The sequence below is a fragment of the Coregonus clupeaformis genome, unplaced genomic scaffold, assembly GCF_020615455.1.
Source record: "Coregonus clupeaformis isolate EN_2021a unplaced genomic scaffold, ASM2061545v1 scaf2030, whole genome shotgun sequence".
NCBI lineage: Eukaryota > Metazoa > Chordata > Actinopteri > Salmoniformes > Salmonidae > Coregonus > Coregonus clupeaformis.
In genome coordinates this window covers 21,060-31,931 of record NW_025535484.1, presented here as the reverse complement: position 1 = coordinate 31,931, position 10,872 = coordinate 21,060, and the positions used below count along the sequence as shown (strand labels likewise).

Genomic DNA, 10,872 nt, shown 5'->3' with positions numbered 1-10,872 from the left:
TTTCTCCAAGAAAACCAGTAAGTCTGCTGGATATGCACTACCATTACATTTACATTACATTTTAGTCATTTAGCAGACGCTCTTATCCAGAGCGACTTACAGGAGCAATTAGGGTTAAGTGCCTTAAGGGCACATCGACAGATTTTTCACCTAGTCGGCTCGGGGATTAGAACCAACGACCTTTCGGTTACTGGCACAACGCTCTTACCCACTAAGCTACCTGCCGCCCCAGACCAAAGCATTTGGAACTTAAACTGTTACAGTGAATGCATGGAAGGATGTGGGTTTGAGAGTGAAAAGAAACACAGATTTGTTAAAAACAAATTATGAAAATAAAGAGTAAAGCGGAGTGGTTTGTAATATGGCAGATCATATGAAGAGGGTGGACTTGAAGGGAAAGGTTGAGAGAAGGGGGAAGTCCTTGAGCTGTCTGTGTGGGCTAGATCACCGGTCCATCATGCTGAGGATCATCTCAGGGGTGAGATCTCCGTTGGACGCAACCTCTGCTACAGGCAGCGCCACCCCTGCCTCTGCCTCCTCTGACTGCTCAACCACCACCTCTATGGCAGCCTGCTCAGCCTCTGGCTCATTCTTCACTATGATTTTCTCTATGGCACCTGTATTCTCATCCTCCACCTGGATGATGGCTGCTGCTGCAGCAGCCTTGCCCTTAGGGGTAGCCTTGCTAGCTTTGGCAGGTGAGGCGGGTTTGGGCGCATTCTTGGGGGGTCTACCGCGTTTCCTCTTCACGGGAGGCTCCACAGGGGCAGGGATAGGCTTGGTGGGTGGAGCCTGCTCCAACTCCATCTCCTCCTCCTCCTCTTCTTCGTCCTCCAGCAGTGCCGCCTCAGCCTCCTCATCCTCTTCATCAATGTCATCCAGCTCAGGATCAGCATTGTCCTCACTATCGTCGTCATCATCGTCCTTCCTTGAGCGCATCTTCCTCTTCCTCCCACCTCGTCCTATCTTGGGTGGGGTTCCATTCTCTCCTTCACCAGGATCCCCGTTACAGTTCTCTGCATGTCTGGCCATGGTGTTCCTGCGGGTGAAGGTCTTGCCACTATGTGCACACAAAGGCAGTCGGCACAAAGTTGGGGTCATGGTAGCGCCGGAAGTGCATGTCGAGGAGCTGCTTCTGACGGAAGGTCTTCTCGCACTGGCTACAGGAGTAAGGCTTCTCTCCTGTGTGCGTGCGCCTGTGCATCAGCATGTGGCGCTCTTGTCTGCAGCAGTAGTCACACTGGTCACACTTGAAGCGTTTCTCATTTTTGTGGGACTTCTGGTGCTGGATGAGAGCATAGCGCTCGTTGAACACAGCATCACAGTAACGGCATTTCCTGCCCTGCTCAATGAACGAGTGCTGCTTACGCAGATGGACACCCAGGTCACTCTTGCGGGCGATAACTGTGTCACAGTGGGGACAGTGGAACTTGGCCACGTTCTCTGTGTGCTTCTGCAGGATGTGCATCTTCATGGTTCCACTCTGGGTGAAACGGGCGTGGCAGATGTAGCATTCATATGGCTTCTCTCCCGAGTGTGTCCTCATGTGTCTCTTCAGCTTGTAGGTGTCTCTGCTGGCGTAGCTGCACAGACTGCACATGTTGTAATGCATGTAAATTCACATAACTTGTTCCAGTATTCTTCCAGTATGATCTACTGACAGTATACTCTTGTTCTACCCTCAGAATTGACAGAAGACCCCATGGTGGTGATCGTGTGCTGACCGACCAGCAGGAGTGGGCAGTGGTGGAAATGGTGAGGGCCAGGAATGACATACGTCTGTCTGAAATAAAGCAGGCCATTGAGGAGAATGATGACACCTTTGCCAATGTGTCATCCATCAGCCTACCAACAATCACCCGCCTTTTGAAGAGGCACCAGGTATCTATGAAACACATTTACCTGGTGCCTTCTGAGAGAAACAACTGCGGGCCGAGTATGTTCAGGTATAGCACTATATACTGTATTACTGTTGCTATTAATGCACATGCTACTTCACAATATCATAATGGAACTATACTGTAAAAAAGAACTAACCAAAATATATTTTTAGAGGGTGATGGTGCTTGATGCTGCTGTGAACCATCACTAGTATATCTTTGTTGATGAAGCGGGCTTCAACCTGGCCAAAACTTGGTGCCGTGGGCGGAACCCTATTTGCCAATGGGCGTCCGTCCAAGTGCCTGGACAACGCGGGGGAAACATTTCCAAGTGCAGCAGCTATCTCTGAAGATGGTGTGGTAGGACGTAGACCATTACTTGGATCCTACCACGCTGCACACCTCATTGTGTTTCTCAATGAAATTGAGCAGGCCTGTCAAGGTGAAGGGGTCACCTATGTCATTGTGTGGGACAATGTCAGGTTCCACCATTCAGAGGTGGTTCAGGCATGGTTTCAGGTCCCACCCTGATTCGTGACCCTATACCAGCCCCCATACTCTCCTTCCTCAACCTTATTAAATTATTTGTTTCATCATGGAGGTGGAAGGTGTACGATCGCCATCCCCATGAGCGTGCCACCCTCCTTCTGGCCATGGATGAGGCATGTGATGACATGTCAAGCTTTGATTCAACATGCCGAAAGGTTTCTCCAGCGGTGCATGAACAATGAGGACATTTACTGATGTGGATGAGAATTTATGGCCAAATGCTCAAGATAGGCTTCATGCTAATTAATGCGTGCTAAACATTATTTTATTTTCATTCATTTAATGTTTCATTTAATGTCTCACATCTAATTACAGACAGTACTGTATGTTGCAATTACATCAGAAAAATAAAAATAAATCCCCATGAATGATTGTAGAGGATGTCATCATTGATCACACCTTTGATTACACATTGGATAGATATCATGGAAATGATAGATTGTCAATGTTGTTGGGTAATGTAAGTGTATTGCCTAATGTAAACTGTAATCTACAGTACTGTAGCATATTACTTTCAGCACTTCTAAGGGTTATTTGAAACACTTATCTTGCTGTGATTTCTATTGGTAGTTAATGATATATTTTCAATTGAGTAGTTTTAAGTTGTTTTGGTGATTAAACCAATGCTCTCATTACATTTATATTTTGAATCAATGGTTGTGTGGAGAGAGATGTTTCCAATCCAAATGAATGCACAATGACAGGTTTTGAATGAAAGACTGGCTGCCTTACAAGCGTGACCAGCTAGGAGTTTTATACTAAGAGTTGTGAAAATGTACCACCTGCTTGTGAAAATAGTACCAAAGTGATTAAAACAAAACCGTAATAGGATTTTTTGGGGGGGGATGAATTGTTAATTGATTTTCAATAAGGAACACTGAGGGAAAACACAACAGAAGAAAAAGGGGGGACGCAACCACTACAGTGAGGGAAAAAAGTATTTGATCCCCTCTCAAATCAGAAGGATTTCTGGCTCCCAGGTGTCTTTTATACAGGTAACGAGCTGAGATTAGGAGCACACCCTTAAAAGGAGTGCTCTTAATCTCAGCTTTTTACCTGTATAAAAGACACCTGTCCACAGAAGCAAACAATCAATCAGATTCCAAACTCTCCACCATGGCCAAGACCAAAGAGCTCTCCAAGGATGTCAGGGACAAGATTGTAGACCTACACAAGGCTGGAATGGGCTACAAGACCATCACTAGGCAGCTTGGTGAGAAGGTGACAACAGTTGGTGCGAATATTCGCAAATGGAAGAAACACAAAAGAACTGTCAATCTCCCTTGGCCTGGGGCTCCATGCAAGATCTCACCTCGTGGAGTTGCAATGATTATGAGAACGGTGAGAAATCAGCCCAGAACTACACGGGAGGATCTTGTCAATGATCTCAAGGCAGCTCGGACCATAGTCACCAAGAAAACTATTGGTAACACACTACGCCGTGAAGGATTGAAATCCTGCAGCGCCTGCAAGGTCCCCCTGCTCAAGAAAGCACATATACATGCCCGTCTGAAGTTTGCCAATGAACATCTGAATGATTCAGAGGAGAACTGGGTGAAAGTGTTGTGGTCATATGAGACCAAAATGGAGCTCTTTGGCATCAACTCAACTCGCCGTGTTTGGAGGAGGAATGCTGCCTATGACCCCAAGAACACCATCCCCACCGTCAAACATGGAGGTGGGAAACATTATGCTTTGGGGGTGTTTTTCTGCTAAGGGGACAGGACAACTTCACCGCATCAAAGGGACGATGGACGGGGCCATGTACCGTCAAATCTTGGGTGAGAACCTCCTTCCCTCAACCAGGGCATTGAAAATGGGTCGTGGATGGGTATTCCAGCATGACAATGACCCAAAACACACGGCCAAGGCAACAAAGGAGTGGCTCAAGAAGAACCACATTAAGGTCCTGGAGTGGCCTACCCAGTCTCCAGACCTTAATCCCATAGAAAATCTGTGGAGGGAGCTGAAGGTTCGAGTTGCCAAACGTCAGCCTCGAAACCTTAATGACTTGGAGAAGATCTGCAAAGAGGAGTGGGACAAAATCCCTCCTGAGATGTGTGCAAACCTGGTGGCCAACTACAAGAAACGTCTGACCTCTGTGATTGTCAACAAGGGTTTTGCCACTAAGTACTAAGTCATGTTTTGCAGAGGGGTCAAATACTTATTCCCCTCATTAAAATGCAAATCAATTTATAACATTTTTGAAATGTTATAAATTGTTTTTCTGGATTTTTGTTTTGTTATTCTGTCTCTCACTGTTCAAATAACCCTACCATTAAAATTATAGACTGATCATTTCTTTGTCAGTTTGCAAACGTACAAAATCAGCAGGGGATCAAATACTTTTTCCCCTCACTGTAACATAACAGTATGATATTCTAATGAGGCAACCACTAACATTACAGTATGATATTTTAATGAGGCAACCACTAACATTACAGTATGATATTCTAATGAGGCAACCACTAACATTACAGTATGATATTCTAACGAGGCAACGACTAACTTTACAGTATGATATTCTAATGAGGCAACCAATAATACTACAGTATGATATTATAATGAGGCAACCACTAACATTACACTATAATATTCTAACGAGGCAACGACTAACATTACAGTATGATATTCTAATGCGGCAACCAATAATACTACAGTATGATTTTCTAATATTTTAACGAGGCAACCACTAACATTACAATGATATTCTGTCGAGGCAACCACTAACATTACGATATTCTAATATTCTAACGAGGCAACCACTAACATTACAGTATGATAGTCTAATATTCTAACGAGGCAACCACTAACATTACAGTATGATATTCTAATGAGGCAACCACTAACATTACAGTATGATATTCTAATGAGGCAACCACTAACATTACAGTATGATATTCTAATGAGGCAACCACTAACATTACAGTATGATATTCTAATGAGGCAACCACTAACATTACAGTATGATTTTCTAATATTCTAACGAGGCAACATCTAACATTACAGTATGATAGTCTAATATTCTAATGCCAGTGAGCAAATCTCCAATCTCCACCCTATTCCCTATGTAGTGCACTACTTTTGATCTGGTCAGAAGTAGCCTAGTGCACTACGTAGGGAACAGGGTGTCATTTGGGCCAGAGTCAGTAACTCCCCTGGGTATGAATTCTCTCTCTATCTTATCTGTCTTCTATATTATGTTCTCCTCTCTTCCTCTCTTCTCTCCTCTATTCACTCTATTCTATCATCCACACCACATGCCAGCTTCAACACAGTCCATTTACAAGTTAAAGACACACCTTGGAATAAATAGCAAAGGAAAACTACTAATATGATGTATTTTTTATTTCCCATCACCATGAATCATATTTAATAACTGAACAGTAGCAGACCTAACTTCATCTGTTCCTGACTCTAGATAGTGGATTAAAAAGACCATCAATCTCAAATTATATTAAAGTACAATGCTGAACATGACTGATATGCTGAGTGGCAAGTCAAAATATCTGCTGTTTTTATTGTTTGGTTAATAGCACCACCTGCTGGACAGGTTTAATGTTGCTTGACTGAGCAGTATGGGAGAATAAAAGATGCCAAACTTAGGGTCGGTTTCCCGGACATCTCCATTGAACATGCTTTTTAGTCTAGGACTAGGCTTCATCTGTGTCCGGGAAACCAGCCCATATAGTTCAATTAGCAAGTAAGTAACACTACCTGTTCCATGATACTGAGGAAAATTACATTGAGACAGAGAACCAATTGAGAAAATATTTCAATGGTTCTGAATGACAACCAACATACATTAACAGCATACATCATGATTAATGTAAATGTAGCCAATTAAAACATTGCATTTGATAAAAATACGTTAAGTTTTAATTAAACTCTGAAGATTAAATCAGTCAGACAAAAATAATTGTACAGAAAAACAGAGCATTATATCTGAGGACCATCACCACCAGCATGACTAGTACCTATGTGGACCCTACTACAGTTTAACCAACTCAGCTATAGACTACACCAGCATGACTAGTATCTATGTGGACCCTACTAATGTTTAACCAGCTCAGCTATAGACTACAACAGCATGACTAGTATCTATGTGGACTCTACTACAGTTTAACCAGCTCAGCTATAGACTACACCAGCATGACTAGTATCTATGTGGACCCTACTACAGTTTAACCAGCTCAGCTATAGACTACACCAGCATGACTAGTATCTATGTGGACCCTACTACAGTTTAACCACATCAGCTATAGACTACACCAGCATGACTAGTATCTATGTGGACCCTACTACAGTTTAACCAGCTCAGCAGTACCTTGTGAAGAGAGATAAAACCCAGGATAGAGGGGCTGAGTGAATGTGGTCTGGACTCTGTGGAGGAGGGTCATTGTATCAGAGACACTGTAGAAGGACAGAGAACCTGCCTTGTGATCCAGGTACACTCCTACTCTGGAGGACTGAGGGCCTGATACTTTAGTCACAACATTATTGTGTCTGAAACAATAACCACCACTAGAGCACACTAAACTCCAGGACTTGTTATTGTATCCAAATCCACCACCTCTCCCTGTTCTGCTGATGTCTTTATATGAGACTGCTGTAATAACACACACCCCACTCCACTCCACCTCCCAGTAACAGCGTCCAGACAGACCCTCTCTACACAGAACCTGGTAGGTGTTTGTGAATCTGTCTGGATGAACAGGATATGGTTGGACTTGGTCTGTACGTGTCACCTTTCTGTTCCCTTCAGACAGAGAGAGGCGTTTGTGTGCTGTGTTTGGGTCCAGTGTGAGCTGACATGAATCTGGGAGAAGAGCAGAGCAGAGACCAATGAGGGGAGTTAGAACAATAAGTTAAGTCAGATACTGAATCTACCCTGTCTTTGATTAGAGCACAGCAGAGATCAAATCAGAGAAATATGAGGAGTCAGATAGATACCCAGTCTTTGATTAGATCTACTATTGCTATATATTTCTAGAGGGATTGTTAGGAGTGTCAGTAAAAAGAGACTGTTAGTTACTTCAGAATAACGAGACTCACATTGTAAGAACTGTTCTCTGGTCTTGGGCTCTGGAGGCAGTACAACCTCCACTATATTCACTACAGACACACAAACACATTCACAGAGAGAGGGAATGTTATCATCACACCATATTCCACATGTATATGACTAGTAGGGAACATTCAATGGTCTAAAGTTGATGTTCTTATTATTTTCAACACACCTGTAGTGGAGATCTTGGTCCATTCTCCTTTAAGGACGTCTTCTAGTTTCTCTCTCAGTTCAGACACAGTCTTACTCACATCTCCAAAGTACTGAAGAGGACGGACAACGATGCTGGGTAAGTCTGAAGATACACTGGTACCGGAGAGAGACTGATAACTCTAGAGACAGAGAGAGAGAGAGGGAGCGAGAGAACAGAACCAAATGATTGAGAGTTTCACATTGAGTTTTAGTTTCATATCACATGTAACAAGGCAGTTTAGTTACCTGGAGGAAATGGATGTGATCCTCTGTGTGTGAGAGCTGCTCCAGCTCAGTGCTTCTCTTCCTCAGCTCAGCTATCTCCTGCTCCAGTTGCTCCAGGAGTCCTTCAGCTTGACTCACTTGAGCCTTCTCTTGGGCTCTGATCAGCTCCTTCACCTCAGAGCGCCTTCTCTCAATGGAGCGGATCAGCTCAGTAAAGATCTTATCACTGTCCACCACTGCTGCCTGTGCAGAGCTCTGTTAAGAGAGAGAGAGAGAGACTGACTTGTCTTACTTTAATGAGCCATCCTCATTACACTAACACCCCCCCTCCTAAAAACACATAGCGTGCCACCACAACCTCCACACAATCACATTATCCAGTACCCAACACCACAGTACAATACACCATCCAGCACCACATTCCAACCGTCCATCCAACCCCTCCTCTCCAGCCGTACAGACAGCCCCCCTGAGCCCCCATACCTCCTGAAACATCTCCACACTGTTGATCATTTTGTACAACTCAAACTCAACCCTAAGGCGTCAACAGTAATGGCATTACCCTGGCAACACAGAAAAACCATGATGAACAGTCTGTCATTGCAGAAAACGGACACCTCTCCCCAACTCCCAGGTCAACCCGAGCCAACCAGCTATTGGTGTCCAGGGCTCCATGTAATACCCTCCACTGGAGGACCCCTGACCTTTCCAGCACTGGGAGCTTATAGAGCACCCTCCACCTATACCCTGCCATGCTCTCAGCCCCCACAACCCCCTGCCACTGATGCCCCTTCACTCCCGCTAAGCTCCTGATGTGTCTAACCTTGACACTGAGGGTGTACAGCACCTTACCCCCCCACCTCCTCAAACTCCCCCAGGCTCAGAGTGTTAAAAGTCAGTAAGTCCTCCGGACTCTCCTGCCAGTCCCCAGTCTCTGCTGTCACTTGCAGTGGTGGAAACGGTGGTGGCACCTCCTCAGGCTGCTCCAGCCCCCTCCTCACTGGGTCAGGCAGAGCCTCCTGGACCTCCCCCATGACTCTCTCCAGCAGCCTAAGAGACATTAGTCCCGCCTGCTGTGCTGACTCTTGTGGGGTTTTCCAACCCCCGGCAGCCGCAGGTCTGCTAGTCTCTTGATGCCTGCTGCCATTAAAGGTCCCTGCAGGATGGCTGAATGAGTGGACCTCAACAGGATCAGTGGGTTGTGGAAGATGGGCTCCTCCCATACCCATGGCCCAGGCACCACACCCCCCTCTGGTGTGGGCCTCAGCAGCTGCCAGGCCCTCAGTACTGCAGCATAGAAATCAGAGACCCCTGCTGTATTGAGTCTCTCCGGCCGCATGGTCTCTCCTATCATTGCTACGCAGACGATACACAATTAATTTTCTCCTTTCCCCCTTCTGATAACCAGGTGGCGAATCGCATCTCTGCATGTCTGGCAGACATATCAGTGTGGATGTCGGATCACCACCTCAAGCTGAACCTCGGCAAGACGGAGCTGCTCTTCCTCCCGGGGAAGGACTGCCCGCTCCATGATCTCGCCATCACGGTTGACAACTCCATTGTGTCCTCCTCCCAGAGTGCAAAGAACCTTGGCGTGACCCAGGACAACACCCTGTCATTCTCTGCTAACATCAAAGTGGTGACCCGATCCTGCAGGTTCATGCTCTACAACATTCGCAGAGTACAACCGTAGCTTACACAGAAAGCGGCACAGGTCCTAATCCAGGCACTTGTCATCTCCCCGTCTGGATTACTGCAACTCGCTGTTGGCTGGGCTCCCTGCCTGTGCCATTAAACCCCTGCAACTTATCCAGAACGCTGCAGCCCGTCTGGTGTTCAACCTTCCCAAGTTCTCTCTCATGTCACCCCGCTCCTCCGCACACTCCACAGGCTTCCAGTTGAAGCTCGCATCTACTACAAGACCATGGTGCTTGCCTACAGAGCTGTGAGGGGAACGGCACCTCCTTACCTTCAGGCTCTGATCCCCTACACCCAAACGAGGGCACTACGTTCATCCACCTCTGGCCTGCTAGCCCCCTACCTCTACGGAAGCACAATTCCCGCTCAGCCCAGTCAAAGCTATTCGCTGCTCTGGCACCCCAATGGTGGAACAAGCTCCCCCACGACGCCAGGACAGCGGAGTCACTGACCACCTTCCGGAGACACTTGAAACCCCACCTCTTTAAGGAATACCTGCAATAGTATAATAGTTATCCTTCTACTCCCCCTTTACTACCACTGTCTTTTGTCTAAACTAACACCTGAATTATTTCACCTGCTAGCACTGACTTGTTTAAAGAAATGTACTTATTGTGATCGAGATGTAGTTGTCCCACTGGCTATCCTAAGTTGAATGCACCAATTTGTAAGTCGCTCTGGATAAGAGCGTCTGCTAAATGACTTAAATGTTAAATGTTAATGAAGAGCTGCTGATCCAGCCCCAAACCACCAGCCCTCCTCAACAGAGCACATGCTGGTTCCCTCCAGCCCACCTCCGTACGGTACAGTAGCCTCTGCGCCACTTTGAGTCAGAACGATGGAACTGTCCCTGGTGAATGCCCCTCCCTACCCAGACTGGCCTACTGAGCCCTCCCCACACCTTGACCATACATGAAGCCCCAGCGTACAACATTTGAACACAGGCCACAAAATTCTCCCCACAACCAAAACAACACATAGAACAGATATTCATGGTCCACCCTATCAAAGGCTTTCTCCTGATTATGAACAGATTGTCTGTGATTAGGTGTCCTGATACGCAGTTACCCGTCCATCTTATAGTCCACAGAGCAATGCCACAGGCCTCCAGTTCTTTATGTCGCTCAAATCCCCTTTTTTTTGGGCAGGAGAGTCAAAGCCTCCCGTCTACAGCTTAGCGACAGCTCCCCCACCCCGACGCACTCACACAACACACGTCCTGTCCAATAATTTCCCAGACCTTTTAAAAAAAAATCAGAG

At 46.0% G+C, this 10,872-nt stretch overlaps 1 pseudogene; it reads right to left on the bottom strand.

The window, feature by feature from the left end:
- Positions 1 to 248: 248 nt before the first annotated feature.
- LOC121540110 lies at positions 249 to 1,600 on the bottom strand (annotated as a pseudogene).
- Positions 1,601 to 10,872: the final 9,272 nt, after the last annotated feature.